This window comes from Mirounga leonina, unplaced genomic scaffold (assembly GCF_011800145.1).
Source record: "Mirounga leonina isolate KUSES-001 unplaced genomic scaffold, KU_Mleo_1.0 Mir_174, whole genome shotgun sequence".
Lineage (NCBI taxonomy): Eukaryota > Metazoa > Chordata > Mammalia > Carnivora > Phocidae > Mirounga > Mirounga leonina.
In genome coordinates this window covers 69,290,261-69,312,991 of record NW_023270451.1, presented here as the reverse complement: position 1 = coordinate 69,312,991, position 22,731 = coordinate 69,290,261, and the positions used below count along the sequence as shown (strand labels likewise).

The 22,731-nt window shown below is 48.6% G+C and overlaps 1 long non-coding RNA gene across 1 annotated transcript in view; it reads left to right on the top strand.

Annotated features, from left to right (window-relative positions):
* The window catches only part of LOC118021094, a 37,599-nt gene extending 15,698 nt beyond the window's left edge, over positions 1–21,901 (top strand). The window contains exons 2-3 of the long non-coding RNA XR_004682102.1: positions 17,168–17,253; positions 21,378–21,901. This is a non-coding gene — a long non-coding RNA (uncharacterized LOC118021094). The remainder of the gene's footprint in view (positions 1–17,167; positions 17,254–21,377) is intronic.
* Positions 21,902–22,731: the final 830 nt, after the last annotated feature.

Sequence of the window (22,731 nt, the reverse complement as noted above, 5' to 3'; positions counted from 1 at the left end):
CACCCTGACCCAGAAGACAGTGCCTGACAATGCCAGAAATTCAACAAGTGTTTGAATGAGAGAGAGGTCGAAATGACATACTTGGTGACAAAGGGGACTAATGCATGCAGTGTCTAATATTTGCAGATTATAAGGTACTTTCGTATACGTTACATTCCTGAATCCTTACAGCAACTGTGGGGAGTAGATTTCTCAATCCTCATTGTACTAGGCTGGAAACATCGCTTGCCCTGGTGTGTATATATGGTTAGTACAGTAGAGCCCGCTTATCTGCTGGGGGGACGTGCGCCAGGACCCCCAGGGGATGCCTGAAATCGCAGGTAGTGCCAGACTCTATAAATAACTCTGTTTTTTCCTATACATACATACATATGATAAAGTTTAATTTATAAATTAGGCTCAGTAAGAGATTGACAACCATAACTAATAATAAAGTAGGATAATTATAATAATATACTGTAGTAGAAGTTATATCAATGTTGGTCTTTCTCTGAAAATATCTTACCATGCTGTACTCACCCTTCTTGCAATGACGTGAGATGATAAAATGCATTTGTGGTGAGACGCAGGGAGGTGAATGATGTAAGCACTGTGACGTAGCCTTCCGCTATCACTGACCTTGTGATGATAAGTCAGAAGGAAGATCATCAGCTTCCAGACTGTGGGTGACCACAGGTGACTGAGACCCGAGACCATGGGTAGCTGGAAAGTGAAACTGTGGATAAGGGTGGGGACAGCTGGATTTGAGCTTAGGTCTTCTGACCCCAGATCTTGTGCTCTAATGTCTGTGTGAATATTACCTCTAGGTTAAAACGAGTGTTAGAATCTGTAACAAAAGCAGTGTCATCCTTGGGGCACCTGGGTGACTCAGTCGGTTAAGGGTCTGCCTTCGGCTCAGGTCATGATCTCCAGGTCCTGGGATGAAGCCCCAAGTCGGGCTCCGGGGAGTCATCTTCTCTCTCTGCACCTCCTCCTGCTGTCGCTCGCACTCTCTCCCTCTCTCTAATAAGTAAAAATCTTTAAAAAAAAAAAAGCAGTGTCATTCTTGTCCTAACCAACAAGATCCAGAGGGAGAATCGACAGACTTTAATTTCTCTCCCTTTCCCCCCTTGGCATCTTCCTACCTCCCACGAGTTCCCAGTGAGAGCCTTACACTGACATGTGATGGATTCTTTCCAAGTTTCAAGGTGCTGACAGTGAATCTCTTGTTTGGATTTGGCCCAGGCTGGCTGCAGCCCTTCTCTCATTGGGGTTTGAGCTTTTTGGAAAAGTGGAGAGCTGAAGGAGTTCAGGTGAAGTCCCTGAGCATGTTGACTACGTAAGCTCGTGGTGTGTTGGGGAGTGAGAAGTGAGTTGGGTGGGAGGGGTGTGTGCCCACACAGCGAGAAAGTGAGCTAGAGGATGTGAGTCGGGGGCTGATAGTGTTGGCAAGGAAGAGGCTGTAGAAGCTGCTGGCTGGAGGGGCCGTGTAATTAAACAGTTGAACAGATCTTAATAACAGACTGGGGTGTTCTCCACAGGCCTGCAGGGGAGCAGAGTGGAAGCAAGTGAGCTGGCAGCATCTTTGGACACACAGAGCTAGATGGGAATGACTTACCTGGGATGCAGGCCTGCGTCATTCCCACAAGCAGGTAGCCCCAAGGAATAGGGCACAATCAGAGGAGGGAGAAAGAGAGATTGGGGGCAGCATTTCCTAAGCTGCAAAATTCAGGATTTCATCTTCAGCCCTGCTCTGGTCTAGGTCCTCCCGGCACTGTGGCCAAGGGAGGAATTTTTAATTTCACAGAGAAGTTAATTTTGCCACCACCGTAGAACATTAGGCCAAGTTCATAAATCCTTTCAGTGATTGTTTGGGAGTGCCAGTTATGAACTTCTCCTTTTACACCTGGTTATTTGCAGTCAGAAGATACACCAGCATTTATTACGGTTTTATTGGGTGAAGGGGGGGCAGGTCAGGAACAGACGGAGATGTGGTTAGAGGGACTTCCTCTAGGTCATTCAGAGATCAGAGCAACTCAGGGAGGTCACAGGAGGTTCGTGTCATTGTTCATTCACTCATCAAGCTTTCGTGAGCATCCGCTGTGGGCCAGGCTCTGGTTGGCACTAGGATGATGATGATGGTGGTGGGGATTAAAAAAACAAGCATGGTCTCTGTCCCATCATGGAAGCTAAGTAAGTGCACAGAAGAGCAGTCCAACAAAAAAATTAAATTTAAAAACTCAGGCTATGTGCTGTGAGGGAAAAGGAGCATTATTTTTTTTTTTAAGATTTTATTTATTTGAGAGAGAGAATGAGATAGAGCATGAGAGGGGGGAGGGTCAGAGGGAGAAGCAGACTCCCTGCTGAGCAGGGAGCCCCATGCGGGGACTCGATCCCGGGACTCCAGCATTATGACCTGAGCCGAAGGCAGTCACTTAACCAACTGAGCCACCCAGGCGCCCCGAAAAGGTGCTTTAAGATGAAAGGGGGGCTCCCTTTTGAGTGGTTCTCTGAGGAGGTAATTTCTAAGGTGGGAGCCAAAGGTTGAGAAAGGATTGTGTGGGTGGAGGATTTGGGGGTGAAGTTCCTAAGCATAGAAAACGACACTTAAATTTAAAAGGCTCTGCAGGGGCAGGGGGGCATGTTTGGCCTTTGGGGATCAAGAAGAAGGTACGTGCGGCCCAGGATGAGGGTTGGAGGGGCAAGCAGGTACAGCTCCTCAGAGGCCTTCCGTTTGGTCTGCCCCTGCTCTGGAAGGCATCCATCTCAGAAGTGTCTTGGGGTCTCTTCATAACCTCTGTAAGTGTCCCCAGCCCAGGGCATCCCCCAGGCTCTTTTAGGAAAGCTCTCCTCCCCAAGAGACTGCCTGACACTTTCCTCTCCTGTTAATGTCACTTGTCAGGGGGAATAAGGACATAATAGAGCAGATTTTAGTGAACTTGAAACCAGGAGTCATTTCAGGTGCTAAAAAACATGAAAAATAGGCCCAAGGCACTATAAAATGACTTTAAATGGATGGGGTTAGCTCCGCCGTGGGTCCCACACGCAGGTCTTGTGAGCTAAAGAACTGGGTGGTGAACACAGCAAGGCAATAGGAGTAAAAAACACAATCTTGGTTCTTCTGAAAAGTGAACCCTGCGGAGTTTCCCCCCGCCCCTGCAGTTCTGGGGAAGGTCATCCATTGAATTCAGTGAACCTGCTTCCTCAGGGACCGTCATCGGGCCCCCTTTCTAATTTTAAACTTCCGCAAGTTTAGGGATCCCAGGTGAGCATCCGGGCAGCCTTGGGGCCTGCCTGCCTCACGAGCCGCTCTCCCCTCTCCTGCTGAGGTGCTGTCCCCATCCCCAGAGCCTCGCTTCCACCTGCGACCTCCCCACCCCCCACACCTGTGACACCAGGGGACAGGCCTGGGAGCAAGCCTACCTCTCCTTCGCTCTTTCCCTGTGTGCCCTGTGAACCACCTCTGCCCCTAGTTTAAAAGAAATGAACTTTGAACTTGGGGGTGGGGTGGGGGCTAGAAGGAGGAGAGCATTGGAAAGTGTTGTGTAAACACTGTGGTTCTGATCTTTCTAATCTTTTACTACCTGTAGGGACAGGTGGATGCCGCCAAGGTGCTGGCAGGAGAAGCTGATTTTTTCAAGGCTGTGGGTTATGCAATAGAGCAGGGTATCTTTGAAGCTGCAGGAGGAGGTCAGAGCAGCTTGTCCACAGGCGTATTACGCACAAGTTTCCCTTTATAAGATCTAATTTGCTTGAGTATCGTTAGGAACTGCGGTGCCAACATGTAGCTGGATCTCTGGAGTGAGCTGTTACCGCCAGTCGGGAGTGAAAGTAATCAATCCTTTTCTTTCCTCCCCCCCCTTAAAAAAAGGACTCTACTTTCCAAGTTTTCTCGAGGTGCCGGTCTGAAGCGGTTCTCTCCAGCAGCTGTTTCTGAGTGCGATGTTGCCATATCGTAATCTGTAACCTCGTGCTCCCGTCTGAGAATATTCTCTCTCTGTCCATAGAAGTGGAGGTAGACGGCGGTTTAGCAGGTTCTGTGGACCAGGCGGTGCTGAGCTTGCGTCTGGGACAGTGACCAGACAGATGAAAGGAGAAGTCAGAGATATTTTTAGCACATCAGGGCTGCTTGGAAACCCTGGTTCCCGCCAGCCGCCCCCCACCAAGTCATTCCAGCAGGGTGTTCGGCGGTGAGTGCATCTGCTCTAATTTCGTATGTAGCGCATTTCGCTTCCATATTATGCTTCAGAATATTCATGAGGGCTGGTGGGTTGCTGACTTGACAAAGAGTAGCTTTGAAACCCACGTTATGGGCTTGGTTTTTAGGGTCCTCGGTGCAGCCCGAAGGTATGATGTTATTGCAGAGGGCCTCCCGGGGGGGTGAGGGGGTCCCGTGTCCCACTGTGGCCGGGGACCCCTCCTCTGCCTCAGAAGTGTGGTTTTTCCCTGGAAGTTGGGGCCTGAGGACATGGTTCGCTCTATTTCTTTTCCTGTGAAGTGATTTAAGCAGGCGTTGCGGTTCTGACGTGGAGAACAATGTGACCTCTGCAGTGAGTTTCTTCTAACTTTCTGTGCGCTGATCTAAACCACTGGCAACGTTGAATAAACTAAAAACTTCAGTGAGGTGATAAATCACATCCAACGTGCGGGAAGTTGACGGAAGGGATCCTGTCTGGGGTGGAGGGGCCCTCCCCAGGATCACTTTGAAGAACTGAAGGGCTTTTGTGTGTGACAAGAGAAGTGTGAGCTGAGTTCCGTACAAGGGAAAGCTTCTCCCGGTGAGCCTCTGCCTGGCCAGTCAGAGTTCCGATTGAGGCCCATCTGCCTCTCCTGGCCGTTGAGCATAGACGAGAGAACATGTGGAGGAAGCGCTGACTGGGGTGGGATTAGGAGGCCAGAGTCTGGCCTCTTCCCTCTGACTCCCCACGTCCATCCTGCCCGGGGTGGTTCTGCAGGGTGCCTGGGCTCTCTCCCTCCCCGCTGATGAGATGAGGCCCCAGATAGCACGCAGGCTCTGAAGTCAGGCCACTGGGTCCGAATCCCAGCTCCACCACTTACTAGCCGTGTGGCTTTGGCACATGAAGTTACTTAATGTCTCTGTGTCTCCGTTTCCTCATCCATGAAATGGGAACGGTCATAGTCCCCACCTCACAGGGCCGCTGGCCGGACTTTGAATGGGCAGTAAGTGAAATGCCTGGAAGGCAAAGTGACAAGACGCTGCGGGTGACTGAAGCTATTGCTCTTCCTCCCGGACAGTGAGTGGCCAGGGTGTTCACAGGAGAGCCCATCAGGGCGAGTGGTGGACCAGGGAAGCTGAGGGGCAGGCAGGCGCCCAGGGCCCTCCGGGCCGTGGAGCAGCACTCAGGCTGGCACCTCCCCGTGTGCCCCCCGCCCCGCCCCGGGGCCTAGACTGCAGCCCACCGCCGCAGAGTCGCGCCTAGTCCCACCCGGGAGCGCGCCCCAGCTCGGCCCTCAGATAACCTCCACGCCGTGGAGACAAGGGGCCTCGGGTAGGCCGTGATCATGGATGTGGACACGTTGCCCCCCACGCTTGCTGGGGTCCCCCAGGTGGCATTCATCGGTTTTCCCGTGCTTTCGAGGGTCCGTGTCAGACTTAGTCGTGGCAGCCAAGCTCTTTACTAGTTGGTTCTCCTGGATGAAAACCCTTTCATGGAGACTTTCTTCTCAACCTGCACTGTTTAGACTCTCAGCACGCTTCTCTGAGGGCTCAGCTGGCCACCCTCACAATAGCCCCACTGAGAGGGAAGAAGGACACTAGTTTTTATGCTGCTTCCCCCCAAATCGGTTGATACTTCACGGCTTCTGCCGTGAAAGGTTTACAGAGGGAGGAGAAGTGTGTTTGTGGGGCAAGCTTACAAAGCCCGTGGCTCCTTTCCAGAATGTACTTCGCTGTTCTGCCCTGCGTGGTGGAGAGCCCTGTTGTCTTCAGTTTGGGTGGCTCCATCCAATCTTCCACTAAGAACAACATCGTTAAAGGGCCCCCACCCCCACCCCCCATGGGCAAGAGGAGATCCCTCTGCTGCCCTTCAGAGGCTCAGGGACTGGCGAAAATCTGAGGGGGGCCAACCAGGTGAGCAGCCTGGGGATAGAAACACAAGATGAGGGCAGTAAAGTTGTGCTGATGTTTCTGCAAGTCACAAACCTGAAATTTTGACAGATCTCACGGGGGCAAGGAGAAGCCACCCTGAATAGCTGATGTCTTAAACTGACTTCACAGTGAGCTAAACTATGAGAATGGTAACTATTCTTTATTACTCAAAATTGTTCGTCCAGAAAGCCTAAAAAGAGCCAGCCACTTCTGGTGGTCAAAACCAAATGTCCCCAGTGTTTTTGCAAACAGACCTGGGAGGACCAGCTGCAAGAATACCTGCGTGTTGCTGCCACTTTATGGCCAGAAGCAGGCAGTGCGTGTGTTACCTGTTGTTGGACCCCCTGTGTGATTAAAGGTCTTTTACAAAGATTTTTCTCAGTCCCCCTTTCCCTACCTGTATTCCGTCTCCAGGGCTTGTCCATTCTGCGTCTGTCACATCTGTACGTTGTCCTGTCTTTGACTCCAGGGTCACACCACCTTCAGGCTCCAGACCGATCTTGCTAAAATGTAAATCTGATTGTCTTTCTCTTTGTTAAAGCCTTTTAATGGCTCCTCCTTGTCCAGGTTCTAGCACATCTCTCAGGAGAGCCCCAAGCCCAGCTCCTTTGCCCCGGGCTGCATCTTTGCATGTGCTCTTCTCTCTTCCTCTTCTGTTTAACTGCCGACACCTACGCGTTCTAAAGATTCATCTCCTGTTTCACCTCCTTCGGGAAACCCTCTGCCCTACATTAGATACTCGGCTCTAATCTTTATCGCAATGTCTGGCATATAACGGTTGCTCACTAATTATTAGAAAGGAGTAAAGGGAAGGGGAAGAAAAGCAGGCAAAGAGCCGAATCAGCAAGTGTCCCTCTTAGGTGTGATGGAGCTCAGGAAAGAATGAAGCCCAGGGGGCCCCTAGAGCAAAGACGACCCTTGTGTCTGGCAGATGGTAGAGAAACTCTCACCTTGGGAAGCAACGCTTATTAACCTTCCCTGTGCTATTCCCTGTCTGCTTTAGCCCATCCTACCGCCAGAGCAGTCTTTTTTTTTTAAGATTTTATTTATTTATTTGACAGAGAGAGAAACAGCGAGAGAGGGAACACAAGCAGGGGGAGTGGGAGAGGGAGAAGCAGGCTCCACGCAGAGCAGGGAGCCCGATGTAGGGCTCCATCCCAGGACCCTGGGATCACGACCTGAGCTGAAGGCAGACACCTAATGACTGAGCCGCCCAGGCGCCCCCAGAGTAATCTCTTCTGAGCATGCATCAATCATGATCACTTCTCCAACTCAAAACTCTTCGATGTGAGAGTTCCAGATTCCTTTGTCTGGCAGTCCGGGAGCTCCCGGCATGACCCCACCTCCCCTGTATTTCACGCCTCTTCTTATACGTGCCCTAAGGACCATCTGAATGTGAGGACTCAAGAATTATTTGCTGATGGGTTGAATGACTTCCTTGACAGGCAGGATGGCAAAAGCACATCCTAAAATTTCAGGTAAGACCTCGGTTACTGCATGTCTGTGGGTGTAGCAGCTGTGTCGGTCCCTCCGGAATCATCCAAAAAAAAGATATTGTCGTGTGCCTGCAGAGAGCAGATAGTCCAGGAGAAGGGCCGTGACAAAAAAATGCAGGGGACGTTAAGGAGTGAGACAGTAGAAGTGAACACATCACAGGGCGGTGTGTGATTAATTGCCAAATAAATGGCTCCAGAATGTGGCGGTGATGAAACAAGGTAGTGAATGTGGAAGTGCCTCTTGGCGGTAAAATTCCCAGTTCCAGGCTGTGCTGTGGCGTGCCCCTCCCTCACGTGGACCGTGGGCCCCCCCCCCCACCGTTGAACCCCAAGCTACAGCGATGCCCTTGCACTGTTCCCTCCTCCTCATCTCCCTTCCTTGTCTAACCTCTTCTTCCTTTAAAACTCTGCCCTCCCTTTAAGATTCAGCCTAGGGTTCCTCAGTAGACCTGCCACTCCCCTTGCGCACCTCCCCGCTCCCTTGTCCCCCAGGGCTCCCCACATGTGCCGAAGGGCAGCGCTGCCCGCTTCTCTCATCCCTCTGAGGGACTGTGTCTTTTTCCTTCCTGCTCCTGGCACCTGATAGAGCGTCTGACGTGGCATACGTGTCCCTTAAATGTTTGTGGTTGATTGAAAGGGCTTAACACAGTTCAGGACTCGGTAAACCTCAGTTGACTTTACGTGGTTAAGACAGGAGTGTTGTGAGCGCCAGGGTGGTCCAGGGAGGCTCCTCAGGGCAAGTGGGAAATACCGAACCGAACATTAAAATGGGCAAAGAATAAAAAGGAATCCCAGGTGGGGTAGCTCAGTGTCTGTGACTGCTAACACCATAGCAAGGGAGCCCTGCAAAGCAGGGGAGCGGAGCAGAGGGTTTATCTCAAGGAAGTAGAGAGAATGCCCTGAAGGCGGTTTGGACTCCGCTGGTGGAAGGGAAGGCCTCAAACACAGGCACTTGGGTATTTGGCAGGCAGTGGGCGCCATTTATTGCTTTTGAAATCCAGTGGTGACTTAATCAAAGTGGTGTTGAAACTGGGAGCTGCCCTGTGGCCTTGCCTTCACTTTATATCACGGCTTTGAAGCTCATGGGGAGACCGAGAACGGAGGATCCAGGTGTGAAGCCCCTCTGTGATTTAATGCCTCACCTGTGAGGGGGCGGATCTTTCATAAAACAAAGGTTTTCCTTCTGGTGTTGTCCTTGACCTGGCCCTGAGCTGTTGATCCTTTGGGTCCATTCAGCTCTGCCCCGTTCCTCTCCCCTCGTGACTGGTAATGACCCGGAAGGTGGCAGCACCCACACAGCAGGTGGCCTCCAGAGCTGAGTCACCACCCTGGGAACGGTGCCCTAGGGAGGGCCAGCTTGGGCAAACCGGGAACTCTCCGCCTTGTCGGGCTCTGTGGGGGCTCTTGGAGTGGCAGCAGGAGCAAAGGAAAAATGGATTCCTTGATGCATCTAGAGTGTCACTGAGCTGATAAGAAAGTGAAATAAAGCCCACTGAAGAACCAAAAGGAAGTGATCCTAGTGGGAGTCCCTAGCTGGTGTCTTGGGCAAAGCACGAAGAGTTTTCCTCACAATGACAGTTACAGCCCAAGATGGTTTTATTTAAACACATCAAAATTATCCATTTACTGATGTCTTTAAAAATGGAATGAAGATAATTTTAAAATGATGTTTTAAAATTCTGTTTGAGCTTGTGAATTAAGAGAGCTTAAGGACTAAAACAGAGAGCCACGTAAGCTGTCCATATTCCAGGAAATGATCAAATGAGATGTGTAGGGTTGCTTTTTTTTTTTTTTTTTACATTTTTTATTATTCATAGGTACTCTGATGGATGTTGTTTTTTAAAATTACGATGCTTTTATTTCATTCCCAAGGAGGATAAAAATGTACTGTTGCTTTTGAACGGAGGTTTTGAAAAAAAAAAAAAAAAAAGTCTGGCTTGTTTACGACACCAATGAATAGAGATGACCTCAGTCAAAAAAAAAAAAAAAAACCAAAAAACAAGTTAACTCTAATATCTCTCCTTGCCTGGAAGAGTAAGCCTTTATTGAGTACCAAAAGAAGTGTGAGTCTGACTACCCAGTCGTCATTTCAGCCGATCGGGATTTTCCAAAAAACAAAGCAAAAATCTCTCTGCATTTTCACAACTGAACAATAATTCTTAGGAAATACTACCAGCTTACTCAGTTCCTATAGGCCATAAAAAAGTCTGGTGACAATTAATCAGCCAGTTGCCTGACTGCAGATGTCATGCATGCCTGACAGTGCTCTGTCATCGCTGTGAGCTTTCAAACTTACAGAAAGTAGCATCCCATTTATCGCTTTTTGGGTATGGAATTTTTTAACTTCAAGGTCGATTTTTTTTTTTTTTTAACTTTACCCGTCATGTGCCCAGTTAATTCTTATACAGCTGAGTGTCTCTGAAGGCAAAAACCTAACCTGGTCATTTTCTTGAGCAGATTGTCCTCTGAGTTTCTAGGTAGTATGCACCTACTCTGTGACCTTCCTGGGGCCCAGACAGCACTCAAGTTCCTCCTTTATTCTTCTGTTTACTTGCCATGAAAAAAAAATCTAAATCTAAAAAAAAAAAAAAAATCTAAATCTAATCTAAAAAATTAGCCACAGAAAAATATGGCACATTAAAAGCTTTCCTAGTTTTTTGTTAGACAGAAGGATTGAGGCAGGTTGTACTAGAAACCAGAAGTATATGCTGATCCCTACAACCTTTGTGATTTCAGATCGATAAAGGCTGCATCCAAATGCATTTAGAGGTTAGAGGTCCGTTGATTGCACTAGAATCCATTTCAGTCAAAAGAATGTCTAGACTCACTGGGTTTGGAGTGCAGTTTAGGGGAAGAGGATTTTTTAAGAAGTTGTATTGATCCTCTGACCCATGTGGGGTGGGAGAACTAACCTGCTTTTGGATAAAGGTTGCAAAAAAAAAGCCAATCAGGTGAACATACAGAGAAGTTAATGAGCATTCAGCACTGAGATAGATACGGATGCCCAGCCTTTCAGAAAGTGTGACAGCAGGAACCATCGAAGCCATTAGAAGGTATTTGGGAAGCACTCGGGTGCTGATGAGTTAAAAAGGCAGAGACATCCAGTAAGTGAGTTCCCGCCTGGGCACGGGTTTGTTTATCCTGCCCTTCAGAAGTCGGAGCCAACATTCTTAATGGTTTTGAATGATTCAGAATGTTCCTCTCTCCCCACACACAGACTTACGACTGAAACCCCTTTAGGTGAGGTCCAAAGCAGAAACCAGCCTGACACTTCCTGTCATATTTTAGAATCATCTTATTTTAGAGCAAAGGGCAGACGATCAAATACAGCTTCCTTGTTTCAGAGAGGAGACTGAAGCCCTAGGCTTTGGTCTGCCGGAGGCCGCAGAGCTGAAGGAGAGGCCAGTGTGCGCCCGGCCTCCTTCCTTGGGCCACACAGCCCCTCGTCCGAGCCTTGGGAGGAGGCTCCTGTGTGCCTTTGACCTCCCAGCCAGGAGAGGCCACTTGCCCTTTGAGGAATGTTTAGAAAGCTACTTAGGTTGGAACAGAGAACTTCATTTTTTTACAAAACGAAACAAATCAGTTATTTATTTGTCATCAGCAGCTATTTCAAAATGTCTTCTGTCAGAGTTGTGAATTTATTAGCTCCTGGGCGGAAATAACAATAACATTTCTATCTCCATGCCAAAGTAAGAGACCTGACACACCTCTCTCTCTCTCTTCTTTTTTTTGGATGAGAATTCACTTATGCCACACTAGATTGTAATAAAACAAACTTTAAATCCTTCCCACAGGAGAAAGAATTGAGCAATGTTCTGAGAACATGTTGTACTCTTTGGGGTACTGAGTAAGTGTAATACTTAGAAGATGCTCTGGAAGCTTGGAAGTGCCTCTTGGTAGTAGAGTAGAGGGGGTGCAGTGGGGGAAGAATGGGGTAGAGAAGCAGGACAGACGGGAGGAGGAGGGCTTTGGAAGGGCAGCTGGTGCGCCCTCCTCCTGCCGGGCGGAGGACTCAGGTGTCCAGAAGCCCACTGGAAAGACTCATTTCCCCAGAAGCCAGGGTGTGAGCCAGTGACCCGTCCGTGGGAGAGCCGGAAAAGCACAGGGCAGGCAGAGGGCAGGCAGGTCACCGCGCCCACCGCACCGGCTCTCTCCTAGCAGCTTCCCCAGTGCAAGGGAAGAGGATGCTGCCTCTCTTTGTAGAAGGGCAACAGCGTGAACCGAGGGGTGAAAGAATCTATCCTAAGGGGGAAAAGCCAGTCGGAGAGCTGGGCTTTGCACCAGATTCCTGCCCTCAAGCCCTCCTGCGGAGCAGATCCTGCACCACCCCCTGCCCCCGCTTCTTCCAGGAAGCAGTCAAGTAGCTGTCATTAATTTCATTAATTGCTTTGTTACGTTAATGGCATGATTATTACAACACGCATTTGCCCTAAGAGTGTAAACTATAATATGTCATAGGTGAAGCATCTCCCAACAAGATCTTTGCATAGTAGGAGGGAACTGTTCTTCATCCTAATAATAGCAAGGGCCACTCTTTCCCTCCTTCCTGCCCATGGAGACAACGTGGAGGAAAAATCATTCGTGTTTAGCTTCTTAGCGTGATTCTGGACATCAATAACAATGCCCCCCCCCGCCCCCCGCCCATCACCCTGTATTGTCTCCATTGTTAAGGTAGACAGTTCATTTTGCCCAGAGCTAGGCAGGAGAGGTGTTTGGCTGTGTCTGTCCACGTGGCCTTCCTCGGGGACCGCTCTCGCCGGGGCTGGCGCTGGGTCCCATGCAGGCGTCAGCACACCTCTGCACTGCCTGAGTGATTCGACAGGCATGCGGGCCGTGCTTTGACTTAAATCCACCTCGGATTTTTTTTTTCTGGCTTTGTTATATTTGTGTGTACTTAAAAAAATTATCATCTAGCAAGTGTTTGAAATTTAAGCCATGGGTAAAATGTTCCTAGCAGAAAATTACACAGGAAGCTGGAAAAAAATGGAATAGAAAGCAGCTTGTGCTGTTTTCTTAAGACTTTTGTGTGCGCTTTGGATGAGCATGCCCCTCACCCGCCCTTGCTGGTTCTTACTGGGGCTGGTACTGGATTCAGAGCCCTCTTGTGGGAAGCGGGGGGACAGGGAGAGGGTGTGAGAGCCCCCCTCCCCTGTGGTGGTTCTGGGGCCGTCCTAGTGAACGTCCCCGGCACTCGCAGGCATGTGGAAATGGCCCAGCTTGCATGTGCTTCACCTCAGCGTGAGTGTTGGTCAGCATCCTGGGACATGGTCCTCTCCCTCTGGCCTGCTAGAGGCTTGGGGTCAGGGAAGGGCACTCCTCTCCCACTGAAAGGCATTTTACAGAGTATCAGTCAGTGTGTTCTGTCCCCAGCCAAAACTGCATTCCAGACAGAGGGGTGCCTGGATACCTCTTTCGTCGAGGCATCCTGAGAAAGGGGCTCCCAGCCCCTCTAGGAAACCCATGGGAAATGACCACCTCCATCTCTTCTCGCTCATTCCTCTGTGAGACGGAGAATGGGAGGCCTTTGGGAAGGCTTCTCCTGACCCCAGAGTCTGGGGCCTCCCCTGTGGCTCCCACAGCCCTCGGAGTTTCTTGTCTCCTAGTACCTATCCCGTTGTCTTGATGCTTGCCTATTGACTTGTCCGTACCCCTGCCAGCCCACCAGCTACCGGAGGACTGCTACCTTGTCCTCCCTCTGTGCTCCAGTGCTTCCCACGTGCAGGGTCTTAACAGACATCTGTGTCTCCTGCTCGTCCTACATTTCGTGTTTTTTCTCGTGCCATCCCTGATCGCCAAACTCCCACCATGAGTGCACCATCTCTCTCTCTCCCCCTGTGCAATCCAGTGTTCTCTCAAGTGCCCGCAGTCTCACTCCCCCAAGGTCCCCCTGCCAAATGGCAGTGGCTTCCCCAGTCTCATCGATCTTGACCTCTTTGCTGCGTTTAACACGATCTCCTGTCCCCTCCCTGAAACCCTCCCTTTTTTTCCAGCTGCTCAGACCACCCTGCAGAACCCAGCCGAGGCCCCTTTCCCCTGCGAAGTCCCCGGACTAGTCAGCCTGTCTCAAGCTCATCTAATCCTAGATGATCCTTGTCTCTGTCAGCATGACTTCATTCCACAGCTAAAGGTCCCACACAAGTGTAGTCCCATCATTTACTGAGTTATTTTTCTAGCAGTATCTAGCACAGCGCTTGGGCTCTTAGGAGGCCATCAGGGAATGCCAGTCGATTGATTTTTAACAGATCTGTTTTTATCAGTAGTGTTGAGCAGGGACTCGCAGCTCTGCCACATTGCTGTTGGCTAGACCCTCTGTGAAGGATGTGCCTGGCCCAGTGTGACTCCCCACTCCCATACTGGAGCCTCCTGTGTTTGCCCTGGAGCACGACATTTTCCTTTGGAGTCCTGTTATGCTCTATCCTCATCTATTTATGTGTTTACTTACGCCAGACTCATCTGTCTTGTTTGCACTCATACCCTCTGAGTCTCATACAGCTCCTGGTACATCGTCAACTCCACGAATCGGTGGTGCAGGAATAGGCAGATGGAAATATTGGAATATCCTCATCTCAGTTTCAGATTGTATGTCTTTTACTAGACTCTGGAATGCCTGTTGGGACATCCTTGGCTTATGTTATCCTTTCCCCTGAGAGAAGTCTCCGGACCCACAGCCTCTGTGTACTAATGTCCAATGTTAGGTTAGTCTTCCACACCACATGTAACACACTGTTTGTATCTACCTTTGGAAGTTGTATCCAAAATGTTAGATGTGCTATCCCCTCCCAGGGGAAGGTGGGAGCAGGGTTAACATTTATTGAAGATCTACGTACCTTGTGTTTTATTTGAGTCAGTTATATTTTCACAACTCTGAGAATTAACGTTACGATTTACACTTCAAATATGAAGAAACCAAAGCTCAGAAAGGGGTAAATTGCTTGTCCAAGATGTGTAACAGGTGACTGAGGGAGAATTTGAATCCAGGTCTTTCTTGGTCCCCAACCTTATGCTGCTTGCCTCTATTTCCAGTTTAAATGTGCCATTAAATGGGCAGTCACTTCATTGCATTTGACATTAAAAAGGCAGCTGGAGGGGAGTGGGGGGATGGGGTAACTGGGTACATGATGTAACGAGCACTGGGTGTTATATAAGACTGATGAATCGGGGCTCCTGGGTGGCTCAGTCATTAAGGGTCTGCCTTCGGCTCAGGTCATGATCGCAGGGTCCTGGGATCGAGCCCCACACCGGGCTCCCTGCTCAGCGGGAACCTGCTTCTCCCTCTCCCACTCCCTCTGCTTGTGTTCCCTCTCTCACTGTGTCTCTCTCTGTCAAATAAATAAATAAACTCTTAAAAAAAAAAATAAAAAAGACTGATGAATCAGTGACCTCTACCTCTGAAATCAATAATACATTATGTCAATTAATTGAATTTAAATTTTAAAAATTAAAAAATAAATAATAAATAGCGTGTATTAACTCAGTGTCATTAACTCAGACAAGCAGGGGCTGGTGAGGAAAGGCAAAGATAAGGAAAAGATGTTTATTGGGGTAGGTTGATTCTAAGCAGGGATTGATAGAGGTCTGCTTCTAAGACCTTACAGGTTTAGGGGGATGACTCCTTTGGGGGCCCTCTGGGACCAAGGCTGTCCTGTTGAGAAGGCAGGTTGACCTTTGACTCCCTTTCAAGACAGCTGCAGGAATCCCAGTGGTAAGCGTGCTCGTTGGCAGCCGCTCTCCCCTGGGGGGATAAGGGGCTAGGTTTGGTACAGGCCTCAGCCCTGCACTAGATTAGAACCACCAAGAACCACTGTGAAAGGCACAGATTGCCAGTGCTCATAAGGGGAGGGGAGGCAGAGGTGCTAGAGGGACGCTGAAAATGCATTTATCAAACTGCTATCCTCATAGTTGAGAAGCCTTACCGCTAACTCCTACAGTGTTCTTTACCAAACCTTTCTGTGCTCTGGTCTTCCCATCTGTAAATAATGCACAGACATCTGAACCTGAGGAGGCCGCAGGTGCAATGCTCACAGAGGAGGCCTGGCAGGGGTGGGAGCAGCATGCTCAGAATCAGGCCTTATCATCTGCATTTATAGGACAAGGTCAGTTAAAGCAGGACTTCTCAGCAGCTCGAACGAACTATTCCAAATGCTTTTTCAAGTACTGAGAAGTTCCAGAAAACCAGCAGCCTGGCATTCCTCACAGTCTGGCCTGCATCTCTGTTACTGTTGGAAAAGGGAAAGCGCCCCTCTGATTTTGGGCCCTGTCCTCATTTTTGTCATCGGACAGTTGTAGAAACATGCTATTATTTTACAGCAGTATTTAAATATTTCAGAGTCGTGTGTGATCTAATAGTCCACATTGGTTTGAGCTTTAGGTTTACCCTGACAGATCTTCCTTCTCATTTGTACTTCTCCAGTTGAATTTTTTTAGATTCATTTTTCTGTTGCAAGACAGTATTGAATATGACTACAGTTTCTCTCGACCATTTCTCTTGTCAAGACCTCCGTGAATTTCAGTCCCAGCCCTCAAGAATGCTCCCACATAATAGGTCCCCGTTTTGACGGCATCTTCAGGTATGCACGGGCAGTCACTTAGAGAACACGTGCGGGAACACTCGGCTTAAAGAGCACACCCGTGAACCACAGTGGGTTTCATTCCCCCCTTCGGCTCCGATGCCTGGACCTAGGCCGTCACCCCATCCGCTGATCAGCGCGGCCCGCTCGGTGGCCCCAGCTGTGTTTAAGCTCCTCTGTGGAGGTGTAATCATTAACTTAGACATTGCAATAGGTGGTAACTTGACGAGACTTCTCTTCATCACACTGCTGAGTCACCGTGCCTCTCGCAGGGTGCAGTGTGAGCTTGTGGGATATAAGGCCCGCGTGAGGATCCCTCCTTGGAGCTCTGACAAAGGCACCCCCCGCCCCCCCACCCTGTGCTGTGGCAGGTCCCATGTCAGAAGACTAAAGTGCCCTTGGACGATTGGCTTTCAGAAGCGAAGACCTCAGATGGGCTTCCTCTCCTGTGATGTGGTGAAAGGTGCATTCCAGCTTTAAAGTCAGACCACGGAGGGGAGAAAGTCTTGCGGTTTCAGTTCTAAATTGCCCTCCAGCGGCCTCTGAAGCCGTGGGGTGGTACCTCCAGGCTAGTGCTGCCCTCTGCTGGCCCTCTGGAGACTGTGCTGTGCATCGTGAGGATGCGGAGTCAACTTGTAAAATAGAAAGTCCGCTGGGCAGGGTGCCTTTATGGCTTCTCCTGTGATTGGAATTAGAGGCTTATACCATATATTATTTTGTATGACATCTCGCTGAGCAAACCTCTGCAAAATGCATGGCTTCGTGCCGGCAGACGGTTTCCATAGCAGCGGCCACCCCGGGACAGAGAGAACACCCGCCTGAGGCCCCTCACGGCACAGGAACTTCCCCAGTCTCTGTGTCTTAAGCAGGAAAGAGAAGGTGCTGTTTATTTCTCATTTTTTTAAATTCATCTCTTTAGAACATTGGTGGGAGCAATAAGAGAAAGCAACGGACTTTTACTTCCTCTGTTGCTCTGGGGTATTTCCTAAGCGTACACACTGTCATCTAAATTCCAGGTGCCGAGCTCGTGAACGAATGAATGCCTCCTGAGGATTTCTGTGTCTGGAAAATATCTGTCAACAGATTGCGGTTACATCTCTGTGTAAGTAGAGGCTTGTGCTCATAAATCAACCTTAAGGGCGTTCTGTTTTATTTTGTTCCCGGATGGTTCCCCAGTAAAATCGTTTTAAGTGGTCATCAGCATTTGATCTCTATACCTTTGTCTCTTAAACACTCAGTTCCCGATTTACTGTTGGAAAAAGTCTATAATATGAACTTCTGCTTAAGAGCAAGGGTATTGATCCCATATTCGGGTCTGAGAATGGGAATAGGAAAAGAAGTTAGAAAATATTAAAAATACTCATTTCAGTTAATTCAGCTGGAGATGCCATTCTGGACATCCCAGGGCTTCTTTTCAGATTTGAATATTCTCCAAACACCTCTGTAGCTAGCTACTCCGGAATGCATCCACGTACAGCAAAACGGATGCAAGCCGGATCTGTGAGCCCTGTCATTACAAACTGTGACAGATCTCTTAGACACATCTCTGCTCACTATGTGCCAAAGGAAGAGTGATTTCTTATTTCTGGCATCATAGAGTTAGAAAACGCACACAGTCAATATTCACTTACTGAATATTGACTGTGTGCGTTTTCTAACTCAAGTTGCTTTTCCTTCTGTATCTTAGATCTCACAACTTTGTGCAGCAGGTACTGCCGTTACCCTGATTCGACAGGTGAGGAGGACTGAGGCCCAGGGTCAGAGTAACTCACCCAAGGTGGTGCAGGGAGCTAGCTAGTTGCAGAGCTTGACACCCCATCGAGAGGTACTGCACAGCCCCTCCCACCCCACTGCCTGGCAGAAGGAGAAACGGCTGGGCTGAATTTTGGAGACCGTATTTTAGCCCTGTCACAATCGCATGCAAGATCTGTTGGACTCGCCCAACGTGCTCTAACTTGAGCTTCCTTGAGCTAAATGAGAAAACAAAGCTTCCGAGAATGTGTGACTTGCTCCAGGCCACACTGCAAATCAGGAATGTGGCCGCAGGTCCCGGCCCCCGGCCCTTCAGTGCTAGGCAGGTCCTTCGCGTTTCCAAGTGTTCTCCTCCCTGTTGGTGGGCTGTTTGGTGCTGCTTCTGCTAATCGGGACCAGCGCTGGTTTGACTGATTTGCTCATGTGCTCCTTGATGAAACCCTGGCACTTGGAGCCAGTGTGTGCTCAGAGGTCCAGGCGGCCGTGGAAGACGAGCCGGGACAGCGTCTGTAAAGCACTGAGCAGGAAAGAATGGGCTTGGAATCGGGCAAATCTGGATTTGGATTTGCCATTCAGAAGCTTTGTGACCAAGAGCAAGTCACGTGCCCTCTTTAAATCTCTGTTCCCTCACCTGGAAAAGGGAGATACCATCAGCCTCGTTCGGTGGTTGCGAATGTTGAGAAAAGGCACAGAAAGCACGAAGCACGGTGCCTGGCACAGAGGAGGGAGGCGTTCCAAAAATGGAAGCTATCATTTCTCAGAATGCCTTCCCATCTACCTGAGGTTATTCTGGCCTTTACCCTGGAAAGGCACTCCGGAGTTCTGACCCATCTAATAAAATGAGAAATATGTGTGTAGTGCTTTAAAAATCATCGACTGTTTCCATGTACTGAATTCCCCATGACTCTCACAACCACTCTAGCATACGAAAGTGTAGCTCCATTCTCTAGCTCAGGATACCAAGGCTCAGAAAAATTCAAGGATTGCCCAAGACCCCATCGTTCATAAACAGCACCGCCAGGACTTCAGCCCAGAACCACAGCCCCAGATCCTGCCTGCACCACTCATTCGTCTGCTTCTTGCAAGAAAGCATTCTTTAAAGGTGTGCAAGTCAACAAGAGAATGACTTGGAACTGAACACCCCAGCTATGCCTTTCCAGTCTGGCCTAAGTACTCAAGTTAGGACTGCCGTGTCCTGATGTCCGCAACCTTTTAAAGCCGCAGTCTTAAAGAAGTGTCCTAGGCAGATCCAGTCTTCTTGTGCAATCCTCGAGCCTCCGGGGAGGTTCTCTTAATCCAGCTTGCTCATGCAAGAACGGACTGGCATTCCACTCGAGTGAAAACAATGTGCTTGCTCGGTTCCGTTTTTGCCACACAGGAGCTCACGGTGTGGTTTATGGATTCACGTTCCAGGCTCCAACTTTCCTATCAGATCTGGAAGGAAAAATACAAAGGGGCAAGCTTGCTCAAAAACAGCATGAAGTATGCTGGTACAGACTGGGTTTTGAAATGGAGACCCATTCTCAGGGCCTGTGGGCCAAGAGATGCCAAGGAAGGATTTTTGTTCTTGAAAGGTGATTATGTTAATGCTAGAGATGGAGGGTTGAACAATTCTAGGGGTGTGTTCTGTGTGTGACAAAGAACTGGCCAAAAAATAACACTTCTTTCAAAAGGTGCAGGACCTTAAAATGGTCCTGCACCTTTGGTTAAATGGTTAAAATAGAAACACCCCGAGTTACAGAAATTCAGCCCTCCCCGCATCCTGGCCTAAAAATACAGAACAATCAGGTTGATTGTTGGAGATTGGAGGACACGGAGGAACAGAAGCCTGCCCGTGTTCACAGACGACCGTCCTTCCTAGTCACTGAATGTCGCTGAAAGACTCAACAAAGTAAGCAGATACTTCTTCACCCAAGTTAAGGAGCTGGTCGCTGTCACCCTGTTTTCCCCGTGCACGTACTGGAAAGAGAATGAAGGAGCCCCTATTGATTTATCAACTTACTCATTTTCATCTCCTACGAGCAAACAGTGTGACTTTTCCCCCGAGTTATTTGGGTCGCCAGTCTCCTCACGTAGACTTATTTTCAAGAAACTGGCCTCGTGCTTTAGAAGAGGATGTGAAAACAGAGGCCTGAACTCAAGACCTCTCTTTCAGCGTGTTCTCAGTCATTTTAGAGTCACCAACTCGGTACCTCAGTTTCTCCCCAAGGGCTTAAAAACTGCAGAGAAGTATGCTCAAAGGCTGTGCTTACTAAGTTGTGTCTGCTGAAAACGCCTTGTCGGACCGCTCACAGGAAGAGACAAAGCTAGAGGCAAGAGAGCATATCCACCTTTGCTCTTCTGCTGCGTGTTTTGAAAAGCAGGCGTAAGGCAGAATGCAGAAAACCTACCATATCTGTTTCTGCTAAGGGAGCCAAACCCAATGGTTGTGTGTGGAGTACATACATGTATATATGGGTGTGACGTGCATTTGAGGTGAGAGATATGTATGATCTTATCAGACATAAGTAAAAGGAAGAAATTCATGCTTTAGGGAAAATTGTCCCCATAACTGAAGTGTCAAGTCACTTGAAAAACACTTCTAACTGGTAGTAGGCAAAAGTTGTGACTAGTCATTTGTAAAAAAAAAAAAATAATAATAATAATCAGACCTTTCTGTTTGGATTTTGGATTTTTTGAAATGATGAGCATAATCTGGCTGCACCTTGCATTCTTCGGTACTGATCTTATGAATTATAATAGCACACACAGAGGGATGCGGTGGATCCCTAAATGAGTCACAAAATTCATGAAATAGTTATTGAAGGGTTGCAGGGATTCTTCTGTCTTGGGACTTTTTTTTTTTTTTTTTAAAGATTTTATTTATTTATGTGACACAGAGAGACACAGCGAGAGAGGGGACACAAGCAGGGGGAGTGGGAGAGGGAGAAGCAGGCTCCCTGAGGAGCAGGAAGCCCAATGCGGGACTCGATCCCAGGACCCTGGAATCATGACCTGAGCTGAAGGCAGTCGCTTAACCAACTGAGCCACCCAGGCGCCCTTTGTCTTGGGACTTTTTTAAGTTTCAATGCTTGAATTGACTGGTTGAAACAGGTTGAAACAGGTGACTGTCACTTCGCAGAGTAGATGCATTCCTTCACAGTCAGTGAGCTGTTGCATCTTTGCTGTGGTGATTGCTCCACATCCTTGTAAGCCCATGGTGTCATTCCCTTACTTACTGAGGATGAGAAAACCAGCCCAGGAACAGGAGCAGCCTGAGCATCCTGTTCAGTGGATGCTTTTCCCTAAAGAAGGAGGAATTTGTGTTGGGATCTCCTTAGGAAGAGGTAACTGGCCCCACCGGTAAGGGGTAAGAACGTTCGTCAGACCTAAGCCAGGCCCCCTGCCCCTCCCGACCTGGCACCTGCTGAACCCACTTGAAACCAACAACCACAGGCACATCGTAACTGGCTGCTCTTCCCATACTCATCGCAGATGACAAATGAGGATGGTGCATGAGGAAAGTCAAAAGGAGAAGCTTGAAGGTTGGTGAATTCATTTAAGCCAAGAAAACAGACTGGGCGAATGGTGCCACCAGGATTAGAGCCCATCTTCACAAGGCGATGCTGTCATGATAAAACCAAGGAAAGGTATGGGGAGCATTTTAGGTTAAAAAGAGTCTGAGTGAGTGAACCCTGATGGGATCTGGGCTGATGGGAAAAGTTGCATATGGCCTGGGTACTAAAGGATACTAAGAATTGTTCATTTTCTTAGGTATGGTAAAGGTATTATAATTATGTAGAAGAATGACCTCGTGTTTTTAGACCTGCTCAACAAGTTAGGAGCAGAGTGTTGGGATGGTTGTCAACTTACTTCAAACAATCCGGCAAAGAAATATACACATTTCTTACATACACGTCGCATAGCTAAAGCAAAAATGGCAAAAACGAACAGCAGTTGATGAATTTAGGAAGGCATTTTATTGTCATTCTGATGTAATGTATGTCTGAAACTTTTCATAACAGTTTAAAAAAAAAAAGAATGTCTATCCTGTTAGGTGGCCCATGGCCTGGATGCATGAAGTATCTTCTTGGATTCTTAGAACACTAAGGGGATGACAACAGTCTTCCTAATAAAAGGATACCGGGAACCATAGTGGGAAGGAGAAAACCAGCAAAAAATAATCTGCCAAGGAAAATTGAGAGGTAAAAGCCTGACTTTTGGGTTGTAGGGGAGGAGAATCTTAAGTAAAGCTAACAAAAATCTTTAACTCATAGGTGTGATTGAAGGAATCCCATTCTGGCAAAAAACCTTAGGACCATTGACTGTGACTTTGCCTCTGAGCTAGTCCGTTGTCCTCCTTGGACCCTAAAATTAGAGTAAGCTTTTGAATCAAACAAAACTATCCCAAAGAGAAAGTAAGGTTTAGGAAAGTGTTTTCTCCAGTTTCTCCCAGAGCACCCTCTTATTGTGCGCGCTTTCTATGTGCATGGTCAGGTTCATCATCAGCACCACGTCCTCGAGATCCTGCCGCTGGATACTTTGACACCAGGAGGGCCTCTGCTTCTTCACCCAAGTAAAGGCTCACTCTTGACTTCCCATCAGGAGTAAAGGGGTTGACGTGTGCCACTGCCTCTGGGTGACAAAACGGAGCCGAGCAGAAAGAGTCACAGGCGTGCCCCCCCCCCCCCAGATTTGGTGATAACAGTGTATGCATACGTGGTTCGCGAAAGCTCTTTTCGGACCACAGAAGTGAAATGGCCACAGCCACGTTTCAACTTTTTCCTTTCTAGGTTGTCTTGAGCCTATTATAAGAGAGCATTCTGAAGAAAAAATAGATGATAAAGCT